General features: G+C 37.8%; 1 long non-coding RNA gene across 1 annotated transcript in view; it reads right to left on the bottom strand.

The window, feature by feature from the left end:
* LOC125697868 (uncharacterized) overlaps positions 1-17733 on the bottom strand; it is a 139505-nt gene that overhangs the window by 67952 nt on the left and 53820 nt on the right. The window contains exon 3 of the long non-coding RNA XR_007378959.1: positions 1097-1201. This is a non-coding gene — a long non-coding RNA (uncharacterized LOC125697868). The remainder of the gene's footprint in view (positions 1-1096; positions 1202-17733) is intronic.

Here is a 17733-nt window from a genome sequence, read left to right as displayed (position 1 = left end):
TCCATTCATTTGCTTCTACCTCATTCACCTGTCAAAACATCTGTTTACAAGGTCACTCATCTCCTGCAAATGAAGAACCTGATCCAAATGCTATTGAAATCAGTTGCAAATGTCCCTCTGAATGGGATCTGGGTGAAGTCCTTAATGTGTGCGAGCAGTTCCATAAGAGGGCAGAAGAGACAGTAAAATACAAACTTATCCAGAACATCTGTGTATTTTGCTAAGTTTACAGGTGAAGGAGCACAGTTTACAAGAAGTATAAATAATGTACCAAGTAATTTCAAAATTGACAGGTGTAATTGACATTGAGCCTAGCTCATATAAATAAACCTCCAGCATTCACAACTTTAAGACAAACAAACAAATCAGAAAAGAAACATGACAAGCCACATGGGAGGGGAAAACAGCGTTATAGGTGACTCAATGAACAACAGGTTATTCAGCATGCAGGAGGGGAATAGATAGCAGTCTAAATTACAATCCTGTTCTATTCTCACTTTTTCTTTAATTATGGACTGTCAGCCTTATATTTGGCCAATAGATGACGGTTCAAATCATCAGACTATGTAACCTCTCACAAGCAAATCATCCTGTTAAGGTATAACTTATTTCACAGCTGTATAACACAAAGAGTATGGCCACTAAAAACTTAGCCCAATATCCTCTCAAGTATTATATATTTTTCCACTAGTAGAAGTAATCAATGGAATTATATTTTTTAAAGTAGAATAGTTATCTAGCAATTTATAATTTGAAATCCACACTGAGTGAATTGTTGTATTATATTATTAGAAATAATATAATAATACAGTAATAACAGATAAAATTGTATTTGAGTGAATTTGATCCTGAATATCTAAAGACTGGCACTGAAACACTCTTCCATTTAAGAAGGAACATGCTGTAATTCAACAGAACTGAATAAATTAAGGTATTGCAGAAGTAATGTTAATTTATTGGCTAATAGTTACACATCCACAATGGCACAAAGATATACAAGCAGAAGCAAGGATAAAAAAAAGGTGCTACTCAGCTGTGGCATATTAAAAGTGAAAGAAGTGGCTAAAAAGGATCAAATGAGTTAAAAGACTGTTACCTGGAAGCTGCAACATTAGCCACTGTAGAAGCGATGAGGGCTACAAACTGGACATATATTTCCTCCAGATTAAAGGCTGTATTTGAAAGCACCTCCTTTTGGTCTCTAGGAAGGAAACAGGAGAAAGAGTCAGTCTTCATCTTAAATATTATCTCAGACAGGAAATTTAGCCCTTGCAGAAGAGTTAAGGCACCTCTCATCAAAGCTGACCTGAAGACATAAAATAAATAAATAAAAAGTTACGCCTGCACTAGGAACTTTGTGAAAGGGCACAGAGCTCTTGCAGCAAGGGCTCTGCTTTCTTTGTTCTTCAAAGGGCTAAAAGTGTCCTGGCTAGTCCCTAGGGAATAGGCTGGACACATTCTCATGTAGTTTCAAAGTGTTAAAATGGCAGTTGATTCCTACAAGCAGATCCCAGATTGCCAAATGTGAACCTCCTGCGTTTCTGTGTCCTCATCCAAAGAGCTGTGCTACCTGAGTGGGAGTCCTGCTTATCCTCCTCAGATACAGATGCACCGATCTTTGCCCTTAAAGTCAGAGCTAAAAGGAGCAACTCTAGCCAGCTTTTTGTCATGCCACAATTCCCTTATGCTGGCCCACACAGAAGAGCAACACTTTGAAAAGAAAGGCATTTGCACCCTTAAGAGAAATGCATGTAATACCGTTATTAAAAACCCTTTGCTCATAACTTCTCCAATGATGTGAATCAAATGCTGTTTATCTGTATCAACAAACTATTTTTTCCTCTTTTTATCAGCACTGCATTGTTAAATACAGGAATGATGTTTTCCTGGGATTACACACACAAATAAAATTTCACCTCATAGCAGCCTTAGCACTCTGCCATCAAGTGTGATTCCTGCTGGCAGATTATCTTTCACATAAATACGTACCTTGCTATAAGAAACATCACCTTAAATTGCATGGGCCCCAGCTAGACTCAAGCTCTGTCAGAATAGCCTTCTGGGAAACGATCTAATTCTGTAAGTGCAGGGAACTCCTAATAATTACTTCTGATTTATTCCAAATCTCAGCAAATAATCAGCTCCTGATTCTGAAGACCAGCAATCACCATTTTAGAAGAGAAATACTTACTTATATTTTGTGAATAATGAATAAATTGCCAGCACAGATTTCTCAGATGGTTTTTAAAATTGACGAGATCCCCAGGTTTTCACTGATGGCATCAACTTGGGCAACAATCCTACTCTAAAGAATGTCTTTATATTAATTATTACTACTACATAAAACAAGAACTCCAGCTCACATTCTCTGCCTAACATATGTTGAACAGGTGAAAATATATTAGAGAAGATAGACTTCTGGGTTAAATACTTCAAAATAAATAACTGAGATGTTTTCAAATCTCACTGAAAAACAAAACATTTGTAACAGTGACAATGCAAGCGTCTGTAGTAACGTAACAGAAAGTTAAATACAGAAATGCCAAGCCAGAGAGCTAAAAATCAAAGTTCCCTCGGGGTGATGACCTTTGCCTCCAGTGATTTATCAAAATAACAAGTCTTAAATGGAATTATCACAAAAGACATTAATTTGCCCTACTGGTTCAGAGCACCACAGCATTTAACACAACAATTACACTGGCAAGCCCCAGGCCCAAGCAGTCTGCTCTTTCAAATGGCAGCAGCAATAAATCACTGCATGTTCAGAACCAATTTATGCTTTGTATGAAAATATACTTTACTAAACACGACCACACGTTCACAGAGTCACAGAATGGCCAGGGTTGGAAGGGACCTCAAGGTTCATGAATCTCCAACCCCTCGCCACAGGCAGGGCCACCAATCTCCCCATTTAATACCAGACCAGGCTGCCCAGGGCCCCATCCAACCTGGCCTTGAACACCTCCAGGGACGGACAGGGCATCCACAAGCTCTCTGGGCAGCTGTTCCAGCACCTCACCACTCTTACAGTAAAGAATTTCACCCTGACATCCAACCTAAATCTTCCCTCCCTCAACTTCAAACCATTTCCCCTATCCTGCTGTTATCTACACTTCCAAAGAATTGATTCCCCTCCTGTTTGTAGGCTCCCTTTAGGCACTGGAAGGCTGCAATCAGGTCACCCTGTAGCCTTCTTTTCTCCAGGCTGAACAAGCTCAGCTCCCTCAGCCTATCAACGCTGTTGGGAGCAAGTTAATATTTTTCTTCCTAATATCTTGAGAATTCTTCTCACGGTTCCCTCAGCAAGATTCATATTTCCTCCTGCCTCTCTCAAATGCATCTTCTGAGATTAGCTTTTGTGGCCTTTGCTGTGCTGCTCATTTGTTCTACAGCAGAGCCTCTACCTGCTTTGCACAGCTGTACGCTGTGCAGGATCTCTGTAACTGGAGGCCCATTAAAATGACTGAGAAACAGTCCATTCTTGATAGTTCGGTTAGACACAGGCTAGCAAGTGTCCAGGCACAGTTTATAAGGTGACCTTTTAATTGCCATGCCTTTATTTCCCCTTTCCAATCTTCCCTAATTTAACTCTGCAAACCCACACAAAATAACATCAGCTGTGCAAAATGAGGTGCACGTGATATTTATTAAAAACAAACAAACAAAACACCAAAACTTCAGGCACTTTAACTTTCTCACTTACAAACATAATTTATAAGGTCAGTGGCTGCAAACAGTTTTTTTTAGGACTCCAGATAAAGTGACAAGACCCCACCGAAGAAACTGGCAGGACCAACATAATTTCTGTGTCTGCACACTTTAATTTTTTGGTATAGCTATGAAAGGGTAAATCAGAGGAACTGAGAAGGCCCACAGGATCAGTTGTCTTTTGAAGGAGGAGCTGAAAGAGGGGCAATTTTTTATGAATAAGCAGAAAAGACTGATATCTCAAATAGAAAAAAAAAGTGATCTTATCTCTCCTATAAAGAACAGAGTAAGAAAAAGAAGTTTTTGTGTTTTTGGGAGGTCTGGCAGATTTACATTGCTGCTAGACCAAATTCATGTCTGTTTTGCACTCCAAACTTAAAGTGATGGCCGAAAGTTTTATTTCCTGATTTGCACCTAGCCAAAATGCACCCTGTTGGATGAGATCTTCTGGTTCTAGTAATACACTGGAAACTAACTACAGTAAAGAGATTTTGTACATGGGTCACTCTGAAAGCAGTGTCTCCTATTAATTTCCACAGAAAGTGCAACAGCTATAAAGAGCACAACAGCACTGTGTGACTGAGCAAATTCTCAGCTACAAAATACTAATTTTCAACCCTGTCACACCATTAACTATGTTTTTTCACCAGTGATGAAGAAGAGACTGCATGCTGCACTCAGAAAAATCTGCATCAGTGGAGGTGACCCACTGTCTGTGGCCACTGCTGAGAGGCACCACTCCCCGCCTCACTGTGCGCACACCCACTGTTTGCTCTCCAGAAACACTCAGCAAGCATCAATGAATTCCAATGGATCTAATTTTTTCCTCGTGGAGGAATTCAGCTCCACACCTTTGCTTTATATGCACACCTCCATGCTTTTTTGTCAGACTGCCCCTCTGCTGCCATCTGTCACATGGCAACAAAATGTAATGGAATATTGGCAGGGAGGTTCAGCCTCTGCTGCCATACCACCAACATCTGCCTCTGATATTGTGAGCTAACATTATAAAATAGGAGGCCTTACTTTTGGAGCAGTCATATGTTTCCACCATTTCAGGTATGTTTCTCAAATAATTTCCAGTCATACAGAGTATTCTAATGTTCTTCTTCAACATAAACACCTGCTTTAAAGAAAATAAGCTGCAAAGATAAAGCTAAGGTAATAGTGCCTATGTTAGAACTCATCGAACATCCACACTGAGAGTAAACAATTCCCTCAGAATATGTGCAATCTGACTTAGTTCTATTCTATTGTAATTTTTTATTGCTACAATGTACAACTTGGAATTATTTGAAACCAATAGAAAAAACTGCTATGTAAATAGGCTTTGTATGCTGTGTTTTTTTTTTTATTCCTAAGCCACTGCCTGATATTATTAATATAGAATTAGTGCACATTTTGTCTTTCACCAAACAGTTCACTGGAATGAATTAGTAGACGTACCAAAGAGAATGTTTATCCCCTGCTTAGGAGCTCACGTCCATACTTAGGCACCTAAAGAAATGCTCAACCTCTACGAACTTCCAGAGACATTTTAAAAACTATCTTTAAATTTGCTTTGGCAGTGACTCAGAAAACAAGAGAATCATTACAACCATAAAAGTTGTTTCCACTTATTTTATCTTTCTCTTTTTCCAGAACAGATTCCACACTGATAACCCTTTTGTATTAAGAATTATGACACCACATAAAATTATTGACTTCATTTCAGTGTATTGTAAGGCTACTGTATTTTGATAATTTTGAAAAGACACAAGATACCAGCTCTGCCAGTCAATTCTGGAGTTGAGTGCAGACAACCAGTAAGTCATCTGGTTTAATTCTCCCAAGAAATGACTACCATTATGTCTACTTGTCACAGGGAGATCCTATCACTCTCTGTGGAGTCAGACTGAAGGCTACTTAGCTATGGATGCAAAACATTTGAAGCTCTCCATGCATGCTGTTTAAGTACAATTGGCTTTGGATTCACATAATGATCTTTTGCTGGAGACTTCCATTTTTTCTGTCATTCCTCAGCAGTGGAATGTTTTTCAGATGATAACAAAGCCATAATATACTGGCTTAGTATTTCCAGTGTGGAATTATTCAATACTATATTATTGAATGTCCCACAGACATTCAATAACCACACATGTAAAAAGAAAAAATGGACTCTTTCCATAATAAAATTAAATGAAATAGCCACTTTGCCTGATAGGGTAAGAAAAATAGGAAAAATAGGAAAAAAAAAGATATGACATCTATGTTAGGTGTGGGGCAAAAAGAAGAATTCCTAATAAGCTTGGATTTTAGATTTCTCCTTGTTTTGCTGACATATAGAAAAGTCACTATGATTATTAACTGGTTTTGTTTTATGGGACTGATTGAGTTGTATACAAAGCCTGTGCTTTCATTTCTACATCGACAAGGGGATCACTTTGAATTTGTTGGACTTAATTCAAAAATGTTTACTAGGCAGAGTGTTTCTTCTTCTGAATGAGATATTCTCTAGATACAATTTCACTTTACAAGCTCAATTCCAGTTCTGCAACATTGGTAAGTCACATGTAAAAGTGATACGCAACTGGAAAGTCTTCACTGAATCCATCTTGCTTTGACTCCATATTGATGGGACAGTAGCAATTACATCAGTCACCTGCTGTGTTTCGAGCAAGCATGCTAAAATGGCTGTGCATCTATACAGTATGCTGTTTCTCACCTCTTACCAATAAACAGGGACTGCACTAAAGCTGTTTTATTGCTATTATAGTAATGCTGTATCCTGATTTAAGAAATAAATTCCAGCATCCTTCACCACTTAGTCCTTAATTTCACACAGCAAGAATTCTATTACTCTATTGAAATATTTGGATGTTCAGCATGGTCAGAAAAAAAATTGGAACTTTGGAAGGAGCTATCTGTTCCTAACAGCTCATCAGGCTAACATGAACAAATCCTGAAACCCTTAGGAGCAGGTGCTAAATTCAGAAGATGTCTTTGGGCAAGAAAGTTATTGGCTCCAGAAAAGTTGAGTTACTGATAAGAACGATAATGATATTATCACGATATTATTTAATAATTATATAATCATTATCATCAGAATGATAATGATTAAACTGCTTTGGCAGGGGGGTTGGACTCGATGATCTCTGGAGGTCCCTTCCAACCCCTACAATTCTGTAATTCTGTGATATAGAATCAGAGAATCATTAAAGTTGGGAAAGACCACTAAGATCACCTAGTCCAACCACTGACCCATGGCCATTAAATGATGGCATCCTAAAGCAACTGCTAAAGACCAAACTCTCTGTTGTGAGTGCCTCATTCCTGGAAGCGTTGAAGGCCAGGCTGGATGGGGTCCTGGGCAGCCCAATCAGGTGGTGGCACCCATGGCAGGGGGGCTGGAACTGGATAACCCTAAAGGTTCCTTCCAACCTAAGCCATCCTATGATTCTGTGGAACTCTAAATCACATGCAGTGTATGCATTGAGTGAAATGAACATTGCATAAATATTTAAGCTAGTTAATTGTGTTTATGTTAAAAGTTACAGTGTTTGTTTAATGTCTTTGCAAAATCTGTAAACTTGGCTTCTGGATAAAGGCCTCCACAACACAGTTTAGGGTTACAGGCATGCGTTCCTGTCACTCACTAGGAGCACTTCTGCAGAAAACCTGGGCCTGTTTTTTTCTCAGGTATCTAACAAAGTTACACTGGCTGTGCCTCAATAGCCACTGAAATGCTTCACGCTCTGATACTGAAAATACAAACATAGGAACAGATTTCCTTCTCTGCAGTGAGAACAAGATTAGGATTTTCAATGTAAGAGTCTTTTATTCTGCCCTTCTCTCTCTCCAAAGAGCCTTTTCCATTTAAAAGAAAGAGACATTAAATAGAAATGCTGCCTTAACCAGATTCACAAGCTCTTTCCTTGTGTCCTCAACTCTGCAAAAATGTCTGGTTCTAATGCTCCTGCTGAAGTAAATGTTAAATTAGAACCACAGAGACTTGAGCAAAGCTCTGCCTGTTTGTACAATGAGAGGACAGCCTTTAAAATGCAAACAGTACAGAAACTACTTAGCCACCATTAAAGCCTATGCACTCTTTGGATTGTTCACTGTTAACATCCACTAAAATCACAGATTGAAAGAGAGCTAGTTCAGACACATTCCCTGCAATTTGTACCACAAGGAAAAGCCAAGGTTCTCCTCAGGCTTTCGTACCTATTGAGCTTTGACAGATTTTACTCATATCTTAAGAATAATAACTTCATTATTAGCTTAGAACTTAACTATTTCCTCTTCTCATGAGATTCAGAACTGTATTAGTAAAAACATTTTCCAACATCAGCTGTTCTCATAGGACAAACTCAGCCTGGTCCTTCCACTTCAACTTCTTTACAATATCCAGCTCTAAAACATCAAAGACCTGTGTTTGGAAACACTTGAAGATACTTTAGGCTCCACAGCAATGTTATCCTTCGCCATCAGAAGTGTGACAGAAGTATTTTTTCGAACAGCAAAATAAGAAAACGGGACCAGCATCAAGCAGGTTCTGTATTTATGAGAAAAACCTAGTTTGGTGCAAAAGTTCATTATTTACTGAGCTATTACACTGCAGGTTTCTGCTCAGTACCTGCCCATAGCTGAGCATCTAAACGTATATTTAGCACTGAGCAGTGAGTTTTCAGTTCTAAGTGAAACACGCTCATAAGAGTTCTGACTACGGCCTTTTCCCATGTGAACAAATCTTACTGATACCAAGAAAATAGCGTGTAACTGCCATCAAGTATGTACTGCAACCTTAGAGATTGTATCAAGAAGAATTTGATCTGAATACGCAAACTGAAATACCTTTTGTATTAGAATTTCTTATTATTTTATGTTTTTTTTTCACGAGAGTTTAAATGCAAGAACACGCTGACATTGTTGAGACTTGTCCTTAGCATGCAAGATAAATTTCAAACTCACTCTATCAGTTGTTTTTAAGAAGAAATGTAAACAAGTAGGATCGTTTTGCAACGTCCTCGAACAGGATCTTCTGTTAACAGTGATAGGGTTCCAGGGATTCACACTGTTGGTAAATCACAAATATTTTCTCACCATGCTTTGCTGTTTTGAATGAAACTTATCATTGATTATGAAAGCTGGTTTAAATTGGACTCTAGGGTCACTGACATTTAATCTTATTTTTACCTATTACAGGACAACAAGGAACAATAATACTCAAAGCTTAAGATTTACTGGCACTTTGACTGACTAGCCTGTGTTTAGAGCAAAAGAAAGGAGATTGTCTTCCAGGTCCAGATTGAAGAACCAGGAACTGAAGTTCACACAGTGTGGGCTGTTTTAGAAACTCAGCTGGATAAGAGATGTAACAGCTCAATTGAAGATGCTTTCAGGTTTGAGATTCCTGGGCAGATGGAAACACACACAAAGGAATTTCTAAGTGTTTCACTTTCTCCCATTAGATTTTAAAAACTTCTGAAAATCTCTGTGTATACATATATGCTGAAAATTGATCATGGGTGATTTGATTAAATAATATTACAACATTTCTTTGGGGAAGTGAAAAGTGAAGTATATTTCCATCACTTTTGCAAGGTGATGCAAGGCCATCCTGAGTACACTCTGCACTGACTAGAAATGAGCTTGCCACAGGTGGTGGTTGCTGTGCCTCAAGTTCCTCAGACCTGCTGAGAGGCAGAAATTGTTGGTTCCAGCCAAATGCCACACAAGTGCAGAGACAGAACTCAGGTTCAGCGCACAGTACAGACAGAACTTACTTCTTTACCTGCTCTATCATGTAAAGAATCAGTAAGCAAGCCCAGAAGCATGTTAAAATTACAAGCATAAGTCACAGGACACATATGACAAACTTAGAATTTAACAGCTTTGGCAAAAAAGCTGTAATTACTGCTTTATGCTATTTCTTTGAATGCAACCACCCAGGCCAGCTTCCTCCTCAAACATTTCAGTTCATCGAAGCACAGAAAGGTGCTTCAATACACAAGGCTTCCTACCAAGTGTTAGGAGCTTTTGAGCTCTTTAGCTGGGGCTAAATCCTAGAAATGACTCGTGCCTGGTGCACACCATCACACACAGATGGCTCTCATTCATTCCAAAACATATACTTCCACCAGTTATGTACCAGCATGGCTACCCAGAGCACTTTGAGGTTTTCATCACAGGTTGTGAATTTACAGAAGTGACTGACTGTGTGGGCTATCAACAGATAATACTCAGTCTTTAAGGCTCACAATTGCTGTCAGCATCACACACAGAAGTGCCTTTTCAGCAAGGTACAGCTTATGTTCACTTTGCTTGATATGGTAATGCTGACTTATGAGGGCACATCTTGGACATTTGTCTCTCAAATGGTGCTTAATAATTATAATGTTGTAACACACACTGTCCCATATTGTCTGTACCATAATCATTTACATGCAGTCCTAAACAGGAGTGCTGCATGTAAGTGCATCAAATTCCATCTTATTGACACAATCCATTTCAACTGTTACTTTGGCAAAAATATTACTATGCTACAATTAATCCGGCCTAAGACTTAAAGCAGAGTCATTAAAGCAGACTGCCATCACTTTTAAACACTGCATTAAACTAGAGTACAGAGCAAAAACCACAGCAAAATGAAAATCAAATGCAGAGACAAATTCCAAACATGAAAAAGTCTTAAAAATATCAATAACACTATATTAGTGTATTAAACAAAATCTAAATATAAACAGATGTGTTAAAAGAAGAACTAATCTTTCTGTACTCTGTACAAAATACACAGTGGTGCTAAGAGAATAACCCTTCTTGGCAAAGTTGCCTATGGACAATCAAAATTAAAATATAAAGGCCTGTCTGATTGATTATCAGAGTGGATGCACACGCACCACTTTTGCCACAACTATTCATGTAAGGTGCAACAAAACTTTTCAAAAGGCTTTTTGTCTATTTCATATGAAAAGAATAGGATGCAATCATAATTCTTCCTAAATGCAGAACTTCTGGGGCTTTGAAGCGTCTCACACATCAGGACTGAACTGGTTATCTGTCTGCAAGGAAAGCATTACAACTGCCTTAAAAGAAAACTCATGTGTTAGTACAACGGAAAGGATTTGTGATAAAAGAGTCATGGAATGGCTTGGGTTGGGAGGGGCTTTAAAGATGATCCATTTCAGTGCTGCTTAAAGCCCCATCCAACCTGAAACTGGTCACTTCTAGGGATGGAGCACCCATAGCTTCTCTGTATAACGCATTCCAGTATCTCATGTATTATAAATAACTTCCTAACTATAGAGGGGGAAAAAAAACAAAACCAAAAACAACAGGTCCCTTCTCTTCACTGTGTTAGTCACAACTTTGAATTACCTTGAGGAAACATTCATGAATTTTTTCGCCCCTTCTCTGTTTCAGAGGCCAGAAGAGGTAGAAACATTGTTAGTGGAGTGCAAGAGGTAGTGTCCTGATTTGATCTCCTCTCCCTTCAGCATATGCACTGGACAAGTTGCCATGGCATAAAGAGTGGGAAAATCCTCAGCAAAATGACTTGAGGAAAACTTGCTGTGGGGGAAGCCTCTGGTTGCCTTCAATAAGCAGAACTAAAGGGACCTTGGTTTTCAGTAATGATCAGAATTGGAAACTAGAGCAACTCCATATTTGTCATGAAAACATGGAGGCCAGATGTTCAAAACTGCTCAGAACAGCATGTGGAGCACAGAGCCTTCTTCATCTGGCCAGATGCACCACTAGCTGAGTAGGAAGAAACAGAAGATTTGGACTTCCCTTACACAGGAAATATGTGCAACCATAGCTACATCTCACAAAACTGATCATTAGTACTGTTATTATCAAACACAATGCTTTTATCAACTCAGTTGCTTTCTTAGGTTCTCAAAACGTCACCTTACATGTCTAAATATTTTACAGAAAACAAATCTTAACAGGCGATCAATGTACACCACTGGTTTTTTATCACTATGTCTGTTGTTTTTAATCACTTTCATAAACCAGTGAATTTATTTTGTAAAGACAGAAGCATGGACCGAAGGAAAGTTCTGTTTCAACAGGTCTTGTTCAAGTCCAGCTTCATGCTACAACTAGCATGGAGTGCACAGACAGCCATCAGCCTGCAAATGCTCCCACAGATGAGCTTAGAATCCGCAAACCCTGAGCTGTAACCACAGGGAGAACAGTCAGAACTGATATGTATTTCTGATAGCAAGTATTTTAAGGTGTCTGTGTTCATCAAGAGGAGGAAGCCAGATATTAACCAATGGCATGAAAGAAGCATGAGAGGACGGAAGTTGAAGGGTATAAAGAAAATAAGGAAAAAAACATTAAGAAAGTAGAAGGTGGTGGTGATAAAAGACCTTGCACACGATAAGCTGAAAAGCCAGTTATGGGGATGGGAATGAGTCCCTGACAAGAGATCTGATAATTATTGGAATTCAGGGCAAATTTCTTGGAAAGAGATACAAGAAACACCAGAAATGAACATTTGCCAAATGAAGAAAGCCATCCTGTCCAGGAACAGAGCTTACGGAAGCAGCCAACCCTGATACAGTATCTCCTGAACAGAATTCAAAAGTACTGAAAGAAAAAAGAAAGAATACAAAGAAATTTCACCTAAACTAAGTCAAGAGCACTGCAGCAACCATCTGAAACTAAGGTAATGCCTGGCTGTAGGAAACAAAGTGAAAGAAATTCGTTGGATTATCATTCCATTAAAAGCAGCAGTACAAACTGCACTACTTAGGCAGAAAGGAGAACAGTAAATCACTATTTTGGAGTACTGAACAACATGATCGTAGGCAATGACTGAGACAGCAACCAAAAGCACACTAAACACTATTTCTACTTTATTAGATATTGTAGTTTATAGCTATGTTTCATCAGAGAAGACACAATGGAAGGGTAGGTAAATATAAATAAAGGATATAAAATAAATAAGGTGTTACATATTTCTTTTAAATATAAGAAATAAGGATACCTACAAGAAGTCTAATGCATAATTTGTGTAAATTCAGTCTTCACTTTGGAAGATTTTCATGTCACAGTTGGAACATAGTTACAAATGGTGATGTTAACTTGACATAAATGTATTAGTCCTGAAGAGCAAATACAATGGAGGAATAGATAGCTTACAGATGCCAGAAAAGAGAAGACTAAAAGGGGCATCAAGCACGGTGCTCTTGGCCTTTTGCCTCAGGTCTTTGGGCAGAAAGCAATCTCAAAAAGTGAGATAGCAGGGCACGAGGACATGAACCAACCAGATCAACAGGACTTACAGCCTGGCAGCGTGCATGTTCCAAATGAGCATCACTAAATGAAAACTCTTAAAAAATTGTAAATATTTTAAATTCTATCTTTATTAGCATTTGTATTTGGCACTGAATGTGGTAATGGGACACAGTGCCAACACAGGCTGCATTTTTCATGCACAAAAAACAGGCAGGCTGCACAGTCAATAGGAAGAAAAAAATAGAATCAAGATCAAAAACATCTGACCTTTAAACGTATGGTTGGGATCAGAGGGAAGGCAGTGGTAGTGGCTACTCCAGTAGTGGTATTAACTATGAACTCCTATGACAGGTCTGACTGGCCTATGGTCTTTCACAGCTGCTAGCAGCATGGCTTTGAAGGAAGTTGAGTCCAGTCTGTTCTTTGGGATAACGTTCCAGCATCTAGCAATGAATGGATGAGGGCCTTTCAAAGTTTGCACTCATGAGCCAGGCTCACCAAACTGAGAGTGAAACTGAGGCCCTCTTTTTCACCCCCAAACTTCTGACAACTATAAATTTCACACACACACAGTTTCTTTTGTTTTAAATCTATTGCTTGACAAATTCACTGGACAGTCTGGAAGCTCTGTTTTATGAAAAACAGTGAATAAGCATATTTAATTCTCCTTCTTTATGGCATTTATTTAACAATATTCTAAATTTTATATGGATTTTAACCATATTATGCATCTCCTGACCAAAATTCTCCTTCAATCCAGAGTTTTACTCTGTTTGGCTCCCCTGATGGAGTGTGTTTTATGTCACTGATTTTGTTGTTGCTCCATCCCACATCTTTTCTGGATCTACTGTGCATTTTCAAGCCGGGTGACCAAACTTACACGCACTGTTTAAAAGGCCATATCACAGTGGTAAGGTTTCTCTCTCCTTTTTTCTCTCTTTCTTGTCACCAGTTCCTTGGTTGTCTTTTCTACTCCACCTGAGCACTGAGCTTTCAGAGCGTTCCATTAAATTTAAGAATTTAAAGAATTGACAGAAATAGGGATGTCATAAATGTTCTTTTCCTCTTTTTTTTTCCATCCCTTTTTTCCTTTTCTTTCATCTGCACAGCAACTGTCAGTACTCTTAGTTCCTTTGTTATTGACAGGATATTCCATTTGCAGTTGTAGCTTACAGTGTCCCAGGGAACAGGTTTTGCATGTGTGCTGCCCTTATTTTGAACAGGAATAAGTGGAAATTGGGCAGAACTAAAATATTTACTGACTTAACCAAGGCAAAAGATCAATACTATAATATTGATTATTACTGTAACATAGCATAAGACTCAGTAAACCTATAGAAGACAAAAGGTGTTATTACAAAACCATCTCCAAAAAAAAATCCAATTGAGTCTCAACCTTTTCATAGAAACAGCTCTGAAGTGTCAAGATCTTACACTAAGCCATTATTTTTTGAGCAATTCTCTCACTCACTTTGTTAGATGAGAGCCTCTTGCCACACTTACTCTGAAAATCTCTGCTTATGGTCTTGCATGAATTCTGAGCATCTGACTCAAGACAACAGAACCTGATTTTCTTAAATCAATCCTTTTTCTTTTTTCTGATATGCTTTTTTAATTTTTCAAAGATCTATAATTTAATTCTATTGTTCACAGACTTTTTAATCCAATCGGGGGAACAGTAGTTGTAAGATTAGTATCTTTATCTGCTTTTGAAGCCCAACTTTCTCAAGTTTGACAGAGATATAGCATTTATGTTTGAACTTACATGAATAAACAGACTCATATAAACATACTTAGCAGACTAATTCTTTCTTCACCAAAAACCATTTTAGACTTCTACTTTAAACAAATAAAAAAGAAGTAAAGCTGTCATATTAATTCAGTTCCCTGATCGATCCCTCAGGGAAAGGACCAGCATTGCTTTTATTTTAAAAGCTCATAAGATGTGTTTAATTTGGTTCTGTAGTTATTTGTTCAGTATGCAGTGCAAATTTTTCTGGCTACAGACATGGGATATGGTAAACCTTTGCCTGGATCAACGTCCAACCTCTTTTAAGTTGTGGAGAAAGTTACTCACTCATAAAGTTCAGACCTGCCAGACTCAATAACTCTACAAAAATGTTCAGATGAAAATTGCTTCAAGCAATCCTAGTAGAAAGCCAGCACCTCACCCCTAGTTTAAAGTTATGATCCTTATCATAATTAATTCAATAAAGAAGTAATGTACTTCAACCTAGGCATAGAGAAAAATTTTCTGTCCTGACTGGTATAAACTTTCAGCTAGGGATGTTTAAACTCTGGACCTGATCCTTTAGAGCAAATAATAAATTACAGACCTAGAGCCAGCAGATTATAACTGAAGTTGAACTGTCAGAATTATGTTGCTAGGACTAAGATGAGAATGTATACTGAAAAGGAGTGATTAAAAATTACGCAAGTATAACAAAATATAACAAAAACGTTCATTTACTGACAAATTAAATGCTAATATTTACTGACCTGTGAATGTAATGAAGAGCAGGAATTCATATAATCTTTCTAAGCCGCCATACCTTGCATCACAAATATAAAACTCAAAGTTCTTTCTGCTGATGAAATGTGGAACTAATTCACTGTTCAACAACCAACACTTCTGAAGATGTTTACCTTGAAAAACTGAGTTTTGAACACTGTGTTTCTGATTCACCTTATGTTTGTCACCCCATTAACACTGCTGCTCTGCTGCCATAACTCCTCCTTGCTACACTGCAAGAAGCAGAATCTGCTGCAGAGATCTGAAGACCTACTATAAAACATCCTCAATACTCCAAGGAGCATCTGGGCCTTTTGCCTCTACCTATGTGAAGATTTCCATCCTAGAGATATATGCACCAACAGCAGTTGGCATATAAAAAAAAAAAATGGCATAAGTGTAGAGACAAGTAAACACACTATGAATATTCTTCAATATACTTGTTATTTTGCCATGTATATTTAGCAGTAAGAAGGACAACCTGAAGGAATAAAACAGGCCTAATTAGGGAATGCAGTAAGGTAAAAGAGTTGGTTTTGGACGCTTACCTAATTGCTCATCTGCTGAGATACCTTAAAGCAAATAGCCAATTTTTCAACCAGCAAAGATGCAATAGGAAAGTTGAGTGTGTACTTCTTTAAATTTTAGCTTCCATTTTATCATCTCATCTCACATTCCATCTCACTGCATTGTCATTTCTCTGCTGCAGTGTGACATAATTTGCCGCAGTGCTAACAGTTCCAAAACAAGTAAATTACTTTTCCAAGAAACCTTACCCAAAACAAATATTCCTTTCTCACTAATTTAGTTTGAATATTCATAGATAAACGTTATGAGACATTCTCAAAATACACATACTGTATTTATCACATGTAGGAAATGTATTTTTAGTCCTAATATGCATGGATTTGTATGCTGTTTCTACTGACTGTCCTTACCGTACCTACACATCAATTTGCATTTCATTCTCTCAGTTCTTAATGTATAGAAGCTAGTCATGATCCTATCTTTAAATAATGCAGGACACAAATTGTGGAGCTATTAGTAAATATTTGTGACATAAACTTTCAATAATACATATCACTAATTCCAAATTACAACTACAAATAAATAAAACAAAAGAATATGTACAGTACCCTGACTTTCAAATGCTCATCCAGGTGAAAGATCTCAATGATGAAGAGGATTTGATGGTTTTTGTTTTTCTGGTTTTTTTTTTTTTTTTTTTATAGAAGTTTATGAATGAGGAAGAGCTTGCAGGGTTTTAATTCATACGAAACAGTCTTAATCTGTACATCAAGTACATCAAAATCATGTGATCCTAAAGCAAAAAGCAAAACAAAACCCTTTAAAAGACACTTTGACTAGAACTCCAATTAAGTAATTTTTCGCATATACTTCCTGATTGAAGATTGTTGCTATGGATCTGTCACAATAAGACAAACTTACATTATTAAGCTTAAAGAGCTACAGTCATCACATTCTGTTTTGCTAATAATTGTGTTGTGGCTTAGCTGTACTCAACTGAGTAGGCTGTACACTGCGTAAGTAGTCCACATTACAGGAATTAGAAGTCACTGCATTACTTGTGTACAAGGAGGTCCAGATAACATCCATAGATGTTACTGTTCAAGTGCATTTGTGCTCTTCTACTATTTTGAAAGTAACACCGAATGGTGTTTCAGTTCTTTTATGCCAAATTATTTCCACTTTAGAAGTGTCTTAAATATGTTTAAGCTCACATTATCTAGAAAAATTACCCAGCAATTAAGGACCTAAAAGAAATTCAAATGATCAACCCGTTATTTACAGGATGCACAAAAGTAGATGTATAGGAAGTAAATCAACACACTAGAGATCGGTTGCTGTTACAACAAATGCACTTTTGCCAGAATGTTTGACCAACACTTGCAACCCTGCACCCCCGCCCCCTTTGGGTCCCCCTTGGATTGATTAAATTGGCTCAAGATGACACCAATAATTGGCTCAAGATGCCGCTTCGACAGACCCAATGATCCATATCTTTGCATTCCCTAAAATCAGTCCTTTCAGCTCTGTGTTAGATTTAGGATGGTTTACATTGGCTCTGTCACAAACATTTTAATAAAGTCCCAGAGAAACCTCAAACTGGTGACATCATTGGATGGTGTTAAAAAAAAGTTCCACTTTGCTGGTTAGTTGTTAGCCTTTATAATCAGATCAGAATCTTTTTTTCCCACTACGTTTTGTCATTCTTTTATAACTCCCTACAATTAAGACCATAATATTAAAAAGAAAAAAAT

Source organism: Lagopus muta, chromosome 9 (genome assembly GCF_023343835.1).
Source record: "Lagopus muta isolate bLagMut1 chromosome 9, bLagMut1 primary, whole genome shotgun sequence".
NCBI classification, from domain to species: domain Eukaryota; kingdom Metazoa; phylum Chordata; class Aves; order Galliformes; family Phasianidae; genus Lagopus; species Lagopus muta.
The sequence above is the reverse complement of the archived record's forward strand: the minus strand, read 5'-3'. Positions and strand labels throughout refer to the sequence as shown.